General features: G+C 37.7%; 1 protein-coding gene across 4 annotated transcripts in view; it reads right to left on the bottom strand.

The window, feature by feature from the left end:
* The window catches only part of plxnb2a.1 (plexin b2a, tandem duplicate 1), a 184,073-nt gene that overhangs the window by 126,193 nt on the left and 39,218 nt on the right, over window positions 1-18,662 (bottom strand). For 2 of the 4 annotated variants that reach the window (XM_038738306.1, XM_038738307.1), the window contains exon 2: window positions 3,191-3,249. The exons of the other annotated variants lie outside the window; for them this stretch is intronic. The gene's annotated coding sequence lies outside the window, so the exon portion shown is untranslated. The remainder of the gene's footprint in view (window positions 1-3,190; window positions 3,250-18,662) is intronic. 4 annotated transcript variants of the gene reach the window in all.

Raw genomic sequence — 18,662 nt, 5'->3', positions numbered from 1 at the left:
AAAATGGTGGAAAAGGTCCATCATGTTTTCAATTGTCTTGTTCAAAGATTGTATAAAAGAAAGCCTCGAGTTCGGCATTTTGGCCATCGCCATCTTGGTTTTTTGGTGACTATATTCGGACGAGAGAGTGGAGCTAGCTAGCTAGGGTGCATTTGTAATTCACATTAACTGTGATATTTATTGGGATGCTAATTTTGGCTAGTAAAAAAAAGGCTTAAAGCAAAATGTACTAAAAAAAATTACAGAAAAAATTAACAGCCGAATTTTAGTGGTTTAGTACAACCAAACGCTGAAAAAGATTTTTTAGGCAACCAAAAAGTTATCATCAACTTTCATGAACTAAAAACACATTTCTTAGACCACAGATAGTTAAATGTACACAGTACATGGGATATGATTTGCCTTTATCTTGTTTGGCTGCTGTTGTAGCGACTTGTCAATCAGAAGGTAGCTACGCCCTAATGCATACCCTGCTTTTTCAGTTCAGTTCAAGTTGGTCTTCTCTGTCTGCTGGACTAAATAATCCATCTATAATAGTGTGCATGTTTACCGACTTAGAGCTGTGATACTCAACCTGCATTTGAGACATTACAATTGAGACTTTTCTGGAGCAGGAAAGGAACTGTTACATTGGTTGACAGTTAAACTGACAGTCCCTGTCCTCTCCAGTGTGTGTGTGGAGTTCATATTTTTGAGCCAGCATTCACAGCTGCGGCTCCCCTCTGAGACACATAAACACCCACACAGAAATGAAGATGCAAACACACTGAACACCATACTGCAAGACAAACCAGAGCTTTCCTGTACACCTCCCAGAGGAAAGTGAGAGACTATGTGTGTAAAGTGTGTGTTTGTGTGTATTAAGGTTAAAGGCGTGTACATTTGTCAGAAAAATAAAGAAACTAGATATGAAGACATATACAATGGAAATAGGTCGGATGGACAATAACATTTCAACTTATGTTTCCTGATGGGATTTATTTAAGAGGGTTTAATCAAATTAGAAGGAAGCAGCACTGCAACTAATGCAACCGTTTACAGAATGCTTTAGTATAAAATGTCTAAATCTATACAATCTAAAAAAATAAAAATACACAAAGAATAACAAATGTACATTAAATCTGTCCACAGCCCAACATTTTATCGGCCGTGTCTAGATGGTAACCCTACATTTGCAAACTCTAACACATGTGCGTATGATTCAGTACAGTAGCACTCGACTCGAGAGCTGCTTCAAAATATTTCTTCAACATTCTTGTCTTGCCAAGTTCGAAGCCCATCTGCACTCATACAGCAAGAAAACGAAGACTAACTTTGTTGTTCTACAGGGCAACAAATGAAAATTTGACAAAACCTGTAGGAAGTCAGGTAACGTAGTATAAAGAGTGATACAGGGGGGAGGTTCTGGTGGATGAATAGGTCAAAAACAGAACATTCACCCAGTGAAGCCAAAAGGCAATATTGACTCTTTTTTTTTCAGACTCAGTTAAATTATTATTTTCAGGGTAGTTAGGTTTAGGAAAAGATAGTTGTTGAGTTAAAATAATTACTCAACAGTGACATTTGGTTTCACATGGGACACAAACAACTACTGCACACTCAGACTAAAAACAACTGCTGTTTGTCACTGAGGTGCACACATTTCTTGGTTAAGAGCATTCAGTCTTGTCAAGGCTGCTGAGGTTAACCAAGCTTTAAATGTAGATATAGCAGGGTGTCATCTGCATAGAAACGTGCACCAACACATTATGTCTGTAAATAAATTTAAATATACTGAACCCTAAACTTATATCAGTTCAATGCAAAACAAAATATTAAAGATTTAAGTTTTCATGCCATTTACTATTAGTCAGTTGTGCCCATTACCAAAATAATACTTTTTACAATACCTTACTTTGAGAAATTTAAAAGTATTTCTCTCCAAACCCTATTTTTCATTATTCAAAAGAAGCCAAAGTTAAATGTTATCTAAACATAAGCAATAGTTATTTTAAATTTGTTATTTAAATGTTTAAAAATATTATTTAAATGAGGAACTATCTGATCCAGGAAGTAAACAAGACTACAAATCTAACCACACATTCAGAGTACGCTTTCAGTAATTGACAGTTTGATACTAAATGCTACAGACATATTTTGCTAGTACAAGAAAGTAAGCCCAAACTATGAGAGGGGAAACCTCCAGTTTAAAGTAAAGTAGCAGAGAAGAGACATTCCATTTCAAACAGTTACCACTTACTGTAGGCAACAGCAGATTTAACTTTGTCAAGTATACACTGTTAAATATTAATAGCCCGCTTGCTGTTGTCCTAAAGAATGTTTGTGATAAACATCAGCACAGTTCCATAAATGCTTTTCATATTATTACAGCTGAACTACTTCCTGTGTCAGTGGTATTATGACACTTGTCTTCCTGTATGCTTTCTATCACTCTGACATCCTGCCATTTGTTTACACTGACTCACATACACACTTCAAGGCTCCACACAAGATAAATAGTGTGTGTTATAAGGCCAAATAATTAGATAACAGCTTTGCAAAACTATGTGTTGACACAGCGATTACAGTTTAATGAACTGCTTTTAGGAGAATTTAATATGACATAGCATACAGAAAGAAAAGCAGGAGCCCTTTGTCTGAGGGTAGGAATTTATCAATAAAACAGCATGCCACGCTAACTACCCCATGAACTTACTAGAACTACACACATTTTGTTATTGAGAAGTTTTCAAACATTTGGGATATTAGCATGATTTATCAATAATGATCTCAGTTTCAAGTATTCTGTTAGTAAAGGAAATCATCTTCCATTCCCTAATTCATGTCGTAATTATTAGGCACAGTTTACCACCAAGGCCAAACCAAAAATCCAACCAAATTTTAAAAAAAGTTTCAATAAACTGAGGAAACTAGTAGATCCCAGTTGATTCTGCCAATATTAGTAAGTAAGCAAGAAATAGCTGAACAGAATTGCCAAATATGTTTGCTGTAATTTAGAAGCAGGGTCATCATTATATAGTTTGTCCACAAGCTCTGTGAAATTAAATAAATAATTAAATTTTAAAAAGTAACTAAAAAAACTGTTTAGGCCAGGCAAATAAAAAGTAGCCCTAACCACTAGGAAGACATTATTTGAAGAGCAAGATTAGAGAAGAGATGTGAAAAAGCAAAGAGAGTACAGTAGTCTTACCTGTTCAGTGTTCAGGCCTGTTGAACTCTTGATGACATAAACCACCTCACTCTCCTCTCCTACAAAATGCACAAAAGTTGCATTTGTTAATTACCAGTTTGGTTAAATTAGGCTTTCTTTAGAATTCGAGAATATTCATTTGAATAAAGTAATCCATTATATTTTATTCAAAACTCCTCTCAACAGAGGACCTACATTAATTTGCCAAAGGTTTACATCTTTATTAATACTGACATGAAACATAAATTCACGGCTCACAACCAGAACAGGTGACAGTTTTAACATTAAAAACATCACTGCTTGGTGAAATCCTCAGCTAATTATTTTTACCTTAAATCTGAGTTTTGTAAGAATCCTCCAATGGGTTTTGTTAAGCGTTTCATTAGCCTGATGAATTTAAAACACGTAAATGAACAAAATTGAAGCCATAACGTACAAACTCCCATTTAAAGGAAGGTTAATTACGCAGAGAAGCAGTTAAAAACTCAGGAGATAGGAACAGCGAGGAAGTCATATTTAGAGGAGACAACGCCCATACACCACCTCCGCTAAAAGGAGTGTGTGTGTGTGTGTGTGGAGGGGGTTGTCACTTGACAAAGTAGGACACGCACACAGAGAGATGCAAATTAATTGCACTTAATGGAGGCAACACTCAGCCCCCAACTTTTTCTATGACTCAGCCTAATCAGACTTCAGTGGTCCATGTAATCTGGACCAAACTAATCAACCACCTACACTACCAATCATCCATGACTCAGAACACTTAACTGCACAGTCTGGCAGGGTGATCAAGCTCAGATTAACAAAGAGCTTCACCGTTAACATTGATTAAACCGATTTCATGGTGTGCTATGGTACAGACATCCAAGATCTTATGTAGGACCAATTTCCATTAAGCTACATACAAAGGATTTTTAAAAAACATTTACCATTGTTGTAATAAAACCATACCACATATCGCTGCTATTACATTCACTTATATCTTCAAAGTGACATGTCAAAGTGACTAAAAGTGAAATGGGGAATAAATACTATAATAATATGTGCTTGTGAGCCCACCAATCTCTGCCAAGAATTTGTCACCATTTATTAAGCTGTCACTATTTAACAATAAACATCTATTCACAATCTCGTCAAGACCGCAACAAAATCAACAAACTCCATTTTTAATTTCTTTGTTCATTCAGCTTACATAAGTTACTTTTCTCAGTGCAGAACATTTTGCGTCTCTTTCAAAGTCGAGTGACTTAGTAAAAGGAAAGAAGGGACAGTTGGAAGGACTGGATTAAGTGGATATTATTCATCTATCCAACCATCTGCCAATTGATCCTGCATCTATCCAACAGTAAATACAACCTTCTGTATTGCAGAGTGTGCTTGGGACTTTACAAACCCACTTTCGAGAACAAGTGCGGTTTATGTCCACATCTCATTAGCCTGTGCGTCACTGAAATTTCATTAGTAAAGTAATAAGAAGTGTTCAAATGTGATGTAGAAGTGTACTCAGGGTGTGGCTAGTACTCTATGACATCACTGTTAGCCGTTTCAACCAAATGAGGCCAGTGAAATGAACACTTTCCAGCTCGGCGTTAAGTTACTCTGGGACGGGTGGTATTCAGAAGAGCCCCGGTGGCTGGAAATCCAATAAAAAAAGGAGTTAACGCTTGCATTCTTGGAATTCCTCCCCCCTGTAATATTGATGCCCGTATCAAATGACTGTTGCTGAGAGAAGGAGGGAGAAGAGAATTATGAGTGTGTTAATGAATGGGAGTGAAGTAAACCCAATGAGCTAAAGGAACACTAGAGAATAAACATAATACACAACCGGGAAGGGAAAAAAAATTAAAAGTAAATAAAACACAGGAGGATGAAGAGAAAGATTTAGCTTCAACATATCCAAACTGAAACCTGCATATACTGCAAACACACTCTCTCACACACACCTCTGCTGTGTGACAGATGCAGAACGAGTGTTGAATGCTGGGATTTGATTTGCAGGTTGATGTGTTTTTGCTGGCGGAGTATTTCATAATAGTTTATTACACTTTGAGTCTTTTAAATCAACGAAAACCCTCACACTCTCACACAGAGGGAGGAGAGAGGAGCCTTGTAAATCAGTTGTGCTGGCTGGTTCTTATCTGAGAAATGCCAGCTATGAGAGCAGGGCGGTACAGTGAGCTGAAGGCTGTGCAGCTGAGCTTTCTCTCCCTTTAATGACTTGCAAGGAGTCGCTGCCTTATTGAACAGCAGGGAGGAGGCGAGCGGCTGCCAGGTTGAGGTAAGAACAGCATCACAATGTGCAAGTAATGATGAAACATTATGAAACAACACTGAATGCTCAACTCATGTTTCAACATGGATCATACTGTTATATAACAAACTGAGTCGCTGCTAAACTGGTAAGACTGGTTATCTTTTGACCAATTTAAGCCCTGTGCTAAAAATAATACCATTGTCAGTGTGTGTCCAACACTGATAATGATGGATGTTTACCCGACTCCATATTTATAGTGGACCTGAGCAACACTATACTGGCTATTATTCTTATGCAACATCGATCTGATTCCACTCAAGGATGCATGATAAGTTGCCTTCCAATGCCAGACCGCAATTTTCACATTTTTTCCCCCCCATTGAGGTTTGGCAAAATAAAAATATTGGTGGAAATAGACTTTTTGACATGATGAATATTTTGCTCTTTGAGTTCTCATTAATCTTTGCTGTGGAAAATCATTGCAGCCATTTTGGAAACTGTCAAATTTGTTAACCAAGAAAAAACAAATTTAATGAAAGTAGGCTGACAGACGCACTACAATTTGACTTTATTTCATGAACAGACATTTCCTTTAGTTCCACCAGGCTGCCGGTAGGCTACGTAGCGCATGACGGTTGCTAAGCCACATACAAAGGCTAGAATTATTAGAACTTTTTATTTATATCTATTTGCTCGTTGGCGTTTGTTGTGCAGCCCAGGGCTGTTAAGTAATAATATTATTTAACAACCCTGATGCAGCCATTAAACTGTCCAGGGTCAGTAGATTGACTTTGGTAACTTGAACTTATTTGAAAATATGCTCGCTAATGTGTGCCGGCACCCAGCAGCGAGTAAAATAATAACACTTTATGATACCTACCATAAAGGGCGGAATTGCGTCTCTCCTTGAGCAATAGTCTTTTGAACAGGTTATTGAAAATTAAACTTTGTTGCAATATTGCAGACATCTGGGGCAAGTAGTGGACTACTGTGTGTGTGTGTGTGTGTGTGTGTGTGTGTGTGTGCGTTTTCGTATGTGTAAGAAAGGGAAATGTTGAATCACGTAATAAGAAATGATTTCTCTGCGTCTCTCTCTCATTATCTATCTATCTATCTATGCCGGTAAAATGCGATCTGTATCCGATTTGTCTCAGATCGCATTTTAATACCAGGTGTAATTGGGGCGTGAGACCCCCACGAAGCTCAGATTATAACTCGAACCCTGTTTGTCTCGGAGTGACACGGATGTGTGCAAACTTAATTCTATGGACACAATTCAGGTGGCCCTTCAAAACTAGACCACAAGGTATTTATATGTAAACTATTGGTGAAAATAACTTCCCTCCTCTGAACGCTCACAGTTCACTGACTGTTTTGGTTGAGTATCTGGACAGACTGATACACGTCTGCAGTATTTTGATGCTTCTTGGTGATTCTAAATGTTAACCAAACCTGAAACTTGTAGCAAAGACATGAAATGGCAAGATGTAGTCTGGCTTTGAAGCCACCTAAAAAAGCATTATCTGGTCTTTTGATCTGTACCCCAGGTGATCTAACTAATGTGTGAGAGCTCTTTCAGTGTGGAAAACAGTATTCTTTGGGGAAAGAGGAAACCAAACACTTTGATAGTACAACGACTTTGGTTCAAAGTACTTTCCATGTGAATATTTAAATGTAAAGCCGTAAAAGGACAACCCAATCTATCTTATTGAAAACTGAGCGCTGAAGGCTTGAAAGGTGACTCATTTATCAAGCAGAAAAGTCAATCATTCTCTAGTTCAAGTTTCTCAAATGTGAGTATTTGCTTTTCTCTGTTTTATATTTATTATCTTTGGGTTTCAGACTGTTCAAATCAAACATTATAAAGATGTTAACCTGGGCTCTGGGAAAATGTGATGGGCATTTTTCAATATTTTCTGACACTGACAGATTATAAAAACAATAGTTGCAGCCCTGGTCCCAGTGCATACCATCCATAGAAACGTGTCAGACCCCTGCTGCATAATCCACTTCTCCACTGTTAATCTGTGTGATCAGTTTGTTCCAAACACTCATGCCACAACATGGCAAAGCCTCATACCCGCAAAACTCCAAAAGCAGTATCATATTTACTGAATTGCTGCAGGTGTCTTGTAAATAGTGCTCAGAAGGAGTATTCCTTTTAAACAGAGGCGCAAACTATGAGCTTTTAACATTGTTCAAATGAAAAAGCAACCATCAGTTATTAGTAGTCTTAAAATGCCTTTGTTCTCTCCCTGCCAATGTTTCCAAAGGGTTCACCTTATCTTAAACCCATTATGCAGACATGTGACAGTTGCTGTAAGAGTGCAGCTCGAGGAGACACTATGATGTTGTAATAATCTGAGTTTTTGAATTGAGGATTAATTAAAAGGTGGTGGTCATTTCTTTTTTCTTTAAGCCAAATATGTTGTGTTTTGGAATTAAAGACCTTCCCCCATCAATCTTAAACGCTCTTCCTCCCATCCTCTATGTGGTTCATGTTCTCTGTTTTTCTCTCTGAATCTCTCCTTCACCGCCTCAGTGTTACTGCTCACACTGTGTGGTTAATCCACTGTGGCATGGTAAAGGCTTTACACACACACACACACACACACACACACACACACACACACAGGTCTGTGCCTGTAGTGGAAGCCTTGCAGACATGGGATTTCCTTTCACATCCAATTGAGACCAAAGAAACTTGGTGAGAAGAGCATGGAAAAGATAAGCTGCAAACAAACACACACACACACACACACACACACACACACGCACACTCTTACACACGCACACTCTTATACATGCACACTCACAAAAACATCTGTGTAAATATCAAACCAGCATTGCACACAAACATCAATAGCCTAAACACAATGTTAACGTGATATAACATGCAGCTTATAAACCCCCCAAAGAGACATCAACTGTACAAAAAAATAAAAAAAAGACCACCCTCCACCCACCAACAAACACACACTCTTCTTCTTCTGTAGGAGTATGTAGACAGGAATTTGTTGGGACATAATTACAATGTGGAGTCTGAACAGCATCCGATTAAGATCCAGAGGTTTTATGGCAGGCCTTTGAAGAGCTCTGAGTGCAGCAGCTCAACCTGGTTTAACCAGACTGCACACACACACACACACACACACGCACAGTAGAGACTGAAGCCAAATGTGGTTTTGCTTCTTTCTGGTTGCAAATGCACCAGTTTCCCAGCACCAAAATGCCAAAATGTGATCTCACTACGAATATCACTCATACTAAAACATAGTGACGATTAAATTATCTTATAGATTCATAGATACTTCAACCAACTTTCCTTCTCACTTTTCAGTTATCTGAAGATGCTTGATCACTGTAGCAGCTCTAAAAGTTTTCAAATGAACAAGCAATTTGTAGCAGAGCCTGGAAATGTGGCAGGAAAATACTGTAGCAACATGAAGATTTTGTTAACTGTGTTGTTGACTATTATCTTTTAGATAGTTGAGAGTAAGGAACAAAGGGAAATATGGAACACAAATGTTATGCAACATCGATACCAGATCGTATCAGGACACAGGATATTGTCACCACATGGACTGTGCAAGAGACCACCAGCACACCCCCCGTTAAATCGTTGGTATCTATGCTGCAATACTGAGGAATACAAAGCTCTAAAACTAAACTTAAAGGGACTACATGCAGGGTTTTTTAATGAAATTAAATCACTTTTTATTGCAACCGGTGAACGGGTTGTACCCTCACATTAAAAATGATCCACTTGCTGGGTTTTCTGTTAACTAACTGAGTATGCCTAATCCTATGTGAAGACTCAGAGTCGGATTTTCCATGAAATCCCTAATTTTATGTGCCTCTTGACTGTTGATTCTGTCCCATACAAACAGTAAAAACAGTACAGCTAACAAGATGGAGTTCGCTTAAACCAAAAAAAAACGACCAGCTCCCAGCAAAGTACAGACTCCAACACAAACTCCACGTAAGGATTAAAAAAAACAAGAAAACTGTTTTATGTGCCTGTCAGGACAAACAAGAATCAGATCGACATCAGATGAAAACACAGTATCGTTTTGGTTTCTGGCACTGGCAGATGGTGTGGTGCTGCTTTAGCTGCAGTTGGCTAAACTCAATATTAATTGGCCTAATGTTGGTTTCCTATCAGCTAAAATGGTAATAATGAAGGCTTACAGAGTGTTTCCGGCTCCATAACATTGCGTCTGTGATGTGGTTTTGTACCATCCTCTGAGTTTCAGAACGCTCGTTCTGCCTGTCCGATTTCTTTGACTTGATTAGACGTAAGCGCCATGAGTGAGTAGGCTACGTAGTTAAATCCTTTTAATTGTATTTATTGTTGATATTCAAATCGGGAGTCTGCACAGGGCGTTTTATTTTGAAAACTGACCAGATCCTCTTTGCAAGAGGTTTTCAAAATGGGAATCGGGCTTAGTTAGTTATTACATTAGCTATCAAAAGGAGAACACATAGAATAGCGTAAATGTGTGTGATTTGGTTGGAGAGATAAGTCAGAGATCCAGTAGTTTTTAAGGACTTTTTAATGTATTTGGTATCGTTGTACATTATAAGCCGAGCAGAGCAGAAACTTTTGGGCCACTCTAGACGCATTGTCTAGAGCATATCAAGCATGTTCACGTGAAGACAGAGAAGAGTATGTGAACAGGAAACAAATGCAATTCCCCAAGCTGAGAACTTTCCAGAAGGTGCTATTGATTTTATATGGTGTTAAAGTAGAGAGGCAGAAGGAGAAGTAAAAAAATAGAAATGAAGCTTCTCCCAGGGAAAATGTTGAATACAACATGGCTTCTTGTGCTCTGACATTAAAGATATAATGCCATTTGTTGGACAATAATTACAATAATTTAGGTTTGAGATTATTATTATATTATTAAATACTACCCTGGATCTCTGTTGGTTTAATTTTTACTGAACCGACTGATCATTTATTTTAATCATATTTTAAAGGTCAAAGGTTTTATTTTGTGTTTTAATACTTGAAAAAAGTAAAATTGTTTTAATGAACTGCATCTCTTCTTTAGTTATATTGACCACTGCTATCAAATTAAATCTCACATGCCAAAATTCCCAATACTCCAGCTTTTTCTATTGCCCAAAATAGAGTCAGAAGCTATGACTATATATCAGACATTCATACTGAACTGAAGAAGCCTCTTGGATGAGAAGCAAAACATCTTCAAGTACCTTCAACAAAGCCCGGTTGCCCTTGATTTAACCCTCCTTGGGTGACATTCATACTGGGAGTGAGTGGACTAATAAATACAGTGTTGTTTTCCACAGAGGCTTTATGCCCACCATATACAAAGTCAGTCAAAAAAAACAATTTGTCTCGACAGGAGAAAGAAAATGCCAGGGCAGAATTTTGATCTATTCTGACTCTGTTCATAAATAATGCACTGTAGTTGGCTAGTCTATAGTATATTTTTGCAATAATCATCATTCAAAATAAAATCAGTCCTTTTTATGACTCAGTGATGAAAAAAAAAAGTTAAAAGCTATAACTGTATGATAAATCGACCTTCAGCAGCTGTTTCGTGTGTAGGTTCGCGCCATTTCCCCGTTTCACGTGTGTTTTCTTGACAAAACGTGGTTTGGAGACCAGCGTCGGGTGACAGAGCCGCTGTCAGCTCGTGTAGTGTCACCCCCTGTTACCGATCAGTCACGTAGTGTGAACGCCACAACGATTTCAGACTCCCGTCACAAGACGGCAAGTTGTGTAGTGTGAACGACACTGAAAGACGTGTGGTCAGCACAAGCCTTAAGGGTCCACCAAAAAAAAAGCCACAGTTTAGAAAAGCCCAGCTCTGAACACCACAGCATTGATCAACAGTCCTCTGTGACCATGAGGAGTAATTAACCGTTCAGAGGAGATTCACCCAGAGGTGAACTTGAAGGAAGTAGAGAAAACTCAGCTGACAGAAAGTTTAATCTTTCAACCCTGAAACCAAAACCTAAAAGGGAAAATTCATCTTGCGGTTTCAATCATTCAGACTAGACAGACAAATCAACAGTTATGTAACAATTAACAGCTCACCATAGTAGCGACTTGTCTTGGAAAGCATACCCTGCTGTCTATTTTCCTCTAAATGCGACCATAATTTACTAAATGATCGTCATGCTGTATTTAAGAAAGCTTGAAACTAGCGATTGAGGCCATAAACTCATTAGGAAAGTGTTTACTGAGGTAATTAATCAAGTGAGAAGAAGGCTCATTTTGCCATCGACTACAATGCAATCATAATCAAAGTGGGAGCATGTCATATCTTCTGGAAGTTTGTTTTAGCTTTGTGGTGCAGCTACATGTTGTTTCTCTATGTTTAACATAATATTAGATCATTTTAATAATACAGCTTATGAATCTATGGTCTGTAACAGTATTACTTCTGTAGCATGGAGCACTGGAACCAACAATCTACAGGAGACACATGGATCTCTTGTTTCTGAATGGGTAATGGATATATTCTTTAAAAGTCCTTGGTGTAGTCTTTTAGACCAAAAGACTTCCAAATCAATAGGAAGCCCAGCGTGATTAGTTTCCACGGAGCAGATCAGTCGTAACCCACTTTTGATCAATGGTAAACTTGTGGAAGAACTCCTTTTCTTTGATGACAACGAAAGCAAATCAACATGCCACTGAACATTCCTCCTCTGTGTTAGCCACTGGCAAACAGTTGCATGCCAATGTGAAAACAAAGACTTTTTGTCTTTCATGCGAGACAAAAAAAAAAAAAGACTCCCATTAAAATTCACTCAGTCACATCCTGAGGGGAGAAACAAGGATTTTTAAAAACAAAAGACAATTCGCTTCCATACATGAAAGCAGAAATGTTGATGCATAAGAATAAGAATGTGTCATAAAAACATGATGTCTGACCGCACTGATGCATTTCATCATATGGTGCATATTTAAAGCTTCTGACTCTGACGTTTCTGGATTTCCTGTTACATATGTACCATAAAATCCACTGGGAAAAGGAAATCCCATAATTCTCAGACCTATAAGGCAATAAACAAGTCAATAAATAAAGTCTGAGGAGAAGGCGCAATGAGTCTGCAGAGGTTAGGAGCTACAAAGTGGCAAAGAAAGAAATATATGTGCTTTGTATTTGTGTCTTACAGCCCTGCACGAATCCTCAGAGGAGAAACTGATATAGCAGGTAGGCCTGCTACCTGAAACTAAATTTTAACACAATTTAACATACAAAGCATTTTTGTTTTAATATTGCTAGTAGATAATTGAAAATCAACATATTCGGTCTGTTTACTTAGTTAAGTAGAATTTTCTTTAATTTAGTTATGTAGGTCATCTACAAAGCAGTAGCTTATGGTATAACCAAAATATGCAAAGCCAAATAACTCATGGGAGTTAGTTTTAACTATGGAATAAAAACATTTGAACTAACGTTACTGTTATTATCTGCTAGCTTTCGAGTATTATTCACATAAAGTTCCTTCACACCATTCTTTAGAGGGCATGTCAAAGCTGGTCACAAACCCTAAACTGGATTGATCTAAGACCTGACAATTAATGCAGCAAAATATGTCACTAAATGATGAAAAAGCAACAATAAATGCCTTAAACTGCATGCAAGACACTTAAAAATCTTTAAATTAGATAATTAACTCAAAATTGCGGCGTTAACTCCAATGTGTGTCTTACTGTTGTAGTTTTGCTCATTAGTTATTATACCATTGTACTCTACAAAGTGGAGGAAATCTGGGAAGATTGCCTCGACAAAGTCTGATGGGAGAAGAGTCACAAGCGCTCAGATGATTAGACATGTTGTAAGATTATCAAAACCACTTTATCCGTGGCTAAAACCAAAAGACTTCCTGTGCATACACAACTACGGCAAGCGTTTTAGGTCAAAGTTTAACCATGAAGTCATCTGTAAACTGCTGGTATAATAATGTTACTGTTGGCTTTAGTTTTCTATTCCAGATATGATTGATTAACCTGGGCGTTTGTTTCCTACCAGTCTGATCTTTTGAATGCTCGTGTTTCTTAAACCGCTGGACAAAAACAAAATCCAAGTTGTAATAAACCACGATCGTTCTAATTCAGATTATTTTAAATTTGTAGAAAAGATAGAGATCCTGACCAGCTACAGGCGGGTACAGTAAAAGCAATTTCTTCTGCTCTGTTTTACAACTTTTCCACATCATCCTGCATCCATGACCAATTCCCTGTTGTAAAGAAAGACATGTAACTATAGACCGAGGAAGGAAAGGTCCCTACAGAGGTCATTTCTCCTATGCAGTGGTACAGAGAAGTATGTCTGTTTTTAATTAACTCCTACTACGTCATACCAAAGCCATTCAGTGTTCCTCAGAGACCGCAGGGGCTTTCCCTTTTCCCATGTACATTGCAAGGATAGGACTGTGTTATGGGAGTGGACATGCAGAGACCATAGAAACCCAAAGATGAAGAAACAAGGTTGGGAAAGAAGAAAGAGGACCGTTACTCACGCCACAAAAACAACCTAAAGAAAGGTTGCTCAGTAGACACACGGATGTTGCCTCAGTGGTCAAACAGCTTAGCCTTGCTTGTCAGCAGGATAAATTAATTGATTCTCGTGGTCGTTTTATTGCTTACTGTTTTTAAATGTGTCTATGTAAAGCATGTTGCATTGCCTTCGGGTATGAAATGTACTACATAAATAAAGCTGCCTTGCCTTTATCTTTTCATGGGATTTGTTGAGAAAAATATCACCAGGCTTATCCTTTAACTAACCAAGACACTCCACACTTTATTCACATAAACGCACTCTTGAGTGTCCCACAAAAGAAAATAATGGTAACTGAAAAAACAGAAAACTGAAATGTGTCTTTGCTTTATAGAGAGTTAGTAAAAAGACGTTTTAAAAGCCTATTTTATTGAAAAAAAGATGCCGTTTGGCCACAAAAGAGTCTTGAATGGGGCCGGTATCAAATTTAGTTTTTCTTTTGTGTCCCAACAGAAATGTTTCAAAAGCAGTAGGAATAAAATATTTGGTCAAATTCAGTCTTGTTTACTTAACTTCTAAATCGGGATCTGATTCATAATCATATTGTCGATTTTATTCAGGAAATATTTGACAAGTGTTGTTAAATACAACAGGGTTCTTACAAAGATTATTTCTCAAAGTAAGATAACTAAAGTACATACATACATACATACATACAGTACATATTGTATGTACACTAGTAAACACTAACACAATATTAATGATCTTGATTCTTTTGTTCTGGTGGGCAAAGAAACCCACAGTGAACGATCAACCCATCTAACCTCTGAGTTTATGACTTTGCACAGGGGCACATGTTTACAAGGGAACACACGTCTGAGCATTATCTGGGAGACAAAGCTCCCACAGTGAAAAGTCGTCAGGGATCACACAGGGTCTTCTGAGGGTCACGACCCTCAACTCCGACAATGAACTGGCCAACTACTGAGGTCGTGGCGAAAGGTTAACTGACAGGATTGTTTGGTGCAATGACAGCGACTGTGTTGTGGAAAGAAAAGTGCCTGTGCCTGACAGCTTTTTATTTTTTACATTTAAAGAAGTATGTCTGTAACTTCTGTTTGTTGTGTTAAACAGCTGGTGGTACTTTTTTAAATTAGCTGCTACTAATAAGCTGAATTACCATCAACACGTAATTTTCTTGATTTAAGTTTAATAAATGTTTAAAAAGTAGATCTGGAATGATTAGTTGATTCAACAGAAAATTAAGTAGGTAGTAATTTTTCAAGCTTCTCAGATTTGCTGCTTTTCTTGGGTTTACTTCATTGTAAATGAAAGACATTTGGGTTTCGGACTTTAGGGTGGAAAAAAACAAAACATCAGAGGACACACCATGGGCTCGAGGAAAGCTGTGGCGGGCATTTATATAAACAGAACAGTTATTTAAAGAAGAACAGAATCTGCAGATTAAACAGATGATGAATATTATTTTTAGTTCCACCACTGACTTTGCTTTTTCTACCATGATTTGAAAGAAGGAATTTAAAACAATGAAACTTATCTGGCCTCGTCGCAATAAGGAACTTTAGCTTAGAGAATATGTATAGCTCATAAATTTATTCTCAGTCTGGACTTTTCTAGGAAAAATTAATATATAGATATTTTTAACATTCTTGAGAAACTTAACATGTTAAACAATAGGCTAAATGGTCATTTTGGCATGCTAAGAGGCTCACAATGACAATGTTAAATGACAATGGCATAAAATTCACCATGTCAAACATCTTAGTTTAGCATGTTAGCATGCTAACATTTGCTAATTAGCATTAACCCTGGAGTACAGCTGAGGCCGATGGGAATGTCATTTGCAGGTATTTACCAAATTTTTAGACAACGATGGAGCAAGAAGAAAATTCAGCGAAGCCCTAAAGATATTAGGATTGATGATCTGGAAACATAGGGTTAGGTTTCAGCCCTAACCGTACCGCTAACCCTAACTTAACAAGTAAAACATCCAAAACAAGAATCTGAATTTCATTTTAGTACTACAACTAAAGTCATGTCACACCATGATACCTTTTAGTACACTCACACCTGTACTTACATGCAGAAGATAGTTTAACAAGCCAAATGGGACAGGGGAAAAAAGTTTGATAAACCCTACTGTTTAACTTTCTTCCAGGTTTTATGAAATCACTTTAAAAAGGTGCCTTTTTGATCTGTATTCCTGTGGCTGACTCATTTGTTTTCATGAAACTGTAAAATCCTGGCATTAAGCAAGAGACCCACAAAAACTGTATTTACAGGTCCGGTTCTGCACAAACATGGAAGACTGAATCTCTCAGTCATCAGCTAGAGACGCGCACATACACACACCTGCATGGAGGGACAAAATACATATGCAGCAAAGCAATCAGAAATGCAGCCTATTTCCATAATGAGGTTCAGAAGGTGAAACAAAGTCCTATCCGCCTGCTCTTCATCTCTCACTGTTTCTCTGTTGGTGGTCTTATTAAATCCTCTCCATCTCCACGACCTCGTCTTTCCTCTGGCCGTTCAGAAACTCATTAGACTGCCAAAAGACACACAAGCAGAATATGCCAGCTATTAAATCCATCTCTTGGGTTGTCAATCTGCCTCCCGAGCTTATTTTTTTGGACAATTTTAATATCGAATAATCAATCCTGATCCATCAGGACTATTGAGAAATCTGCTAATGAGTTGGGAGTCAACTTGGAGATAATTATGCAATCTGACACTGGAGAGGGAAAAGAAGAATAAATATGAATCGATGAATATCTCTTTTGTGTGCTACCTGTACATCTGTGTGACTGTGGGGTGACTGCCATCTTGAGATCTATTATTTCCTTTGCGTCACACTAGAGTTAACTTGAACACCCATGTCTGATTAATCTCAGTTTGACCAGACTAAACTTACTCTTTGATAAAGGTACTTTTTGTATGTCTAATAAAGAATGACACTCTGATGTAGGGCTAAAACTAATAATTATATTCTTGACTTATCGATTAATTGTTTTTCACTATGTCGGAAAAGTTGACGTCTTCAAACGTTTTGTTTTGTCTGACCAAGAGTCAAAAATCAAAAGATGTTCAAGTCTACCATCATGTATGACAAAGAAAAGCATCAAAACTTCCCATTAAAGAAGCTGGAACCAGCGAATATTCTGCATTTGTGATTTACTATTGGACTAATGTTTGCAGCTCTACTCTGATGACCTAAAGGATACATAGATATAGACATAGACATCTGGCAACAAGGCAAAGAGTGTTGTCTCATGTCCTTAAAGAGTCACAGGTCTAAGGAATTGTGGGAAGAAGGTTTGGGCTCTTCTACTGATGTTTGTGATCAGAATGTGGTAAGTGTTGAAACTAGCAATGCTTTTTTAATAATTACTTGTTTTGTTTACAGTATAAAATGTCAGAATGGTAAAATAACGTCCCTTAAATAAGTATATAAAACAATATAGCGGCGCTGTGCAATATGACGATATATATATCGTTTGGCGATAGCAAAATGTCTATCGTTTAAATTTATCTATTGTTTATTTCGTTGTGGCGCAAATTCAACACTTTACAAGGGGACAGTGCTTTGCATCTCGGCCTGGAGCTGCTGTGCTGTGTCTTGCTTAGGGACACATTGGTAGATGGGTCACAGTGGGGAATTGAACCCGGGTCTCTCACACCAAAGGCATGTGTCTTATCCATTGCGCCATCACCACCACATTAACGTTACGTGCTGTGTGGTGGTTCACTCTATATCATGGTATTGGATTTCTACAGAAAAGCTTACCCCACCTTTATGATGCAGAGAAAAATCACAAGTTCATAGTTTTTCACTGAATTTACAAAAAAGGTTCTATATCTGCATATATATCGTTATTGGGATATGAAAAGACCTCTATAACCGGAATATAAGATTTTAGTGATATCACACAGCTGTACAAAATAGCCTATATGCCATCAGAAACAGACATACGCATACATTTGAATATACATTCACACACCGATGGCACAGCCATTGGGAGCAATTTGGGGTTCAGTATCTTGCCCAAGGATACTTTAATATGCAGACTGGGGGAGCTGGGGATCAAACCAAAGACCTTACGATAAGTGGACGACTGCTCTACCCCCTGAGGCACAGCTGCCCAAATACAATTTTATTAATAAGTGACTTAATATCAACCAAAGAAAACCTGAATGAAAATTAATCCCCAATTGTCTAAAACCTTTTTCTAAATATAAGACTGAAGCTTTCTCAGACGTTCTCCAACAAATTAATAAAATACCTGCCGCAGGTGCCTGTATGCTGGGTATTCTTCCATCACCTTCTCTCAATTCTTTTAAGATTTCAGTTGCTCAAAAATCTTCATGTTCTCTGCTAGACGATGTTCACTACGACAGTGGATTTCTGAAATTCCTCCTTTTATTCTTTTTCCTGAAGGACACGTTCAACAAAATACGGGACCCTTCTCAACTTTTTTATGGTTTATCAAAATTAAAACACATCCCACAACTCTTCTCCAGTGCCGTTTCCACTTCCCTTACGTACAACGCATTGATCCGTCATGTGATTTATATACGTCACCATACTTTTACAGTCAACTTTATCCCTCAAAATACTATTTATAAAGACTCTTTGTCCTTATTTGGTACAAAAACTATTAATTATTATTAATAATTATAACTATTATTATTAATTAACCTCTCTCTCTCTCTC

The sequence above is a fragment of the Micropterus salmoides genome, unplaced genomic scaffold (assembly GCF_014851395.1).
Source record: "Micropterus salmoides isolate LMB-PRFRI ecotype aquatic unplaced genomic scaffold, ASM1485139v1 Ms_hic_scaffold_23, whole genome shotgun sequence".
Taxonomy (NCBI): domain Eukaryota; kingdom Metazoa; phylum Chordata; class Actinopteri; order Centrarchiformes; family Centrarchidae; genus Micropterus; species Micropterus salmoides.
Note: the sequence above shows the minus strand (reverse complement) of the source record. Positions and strands in the feature narration are given on the sequence as shown.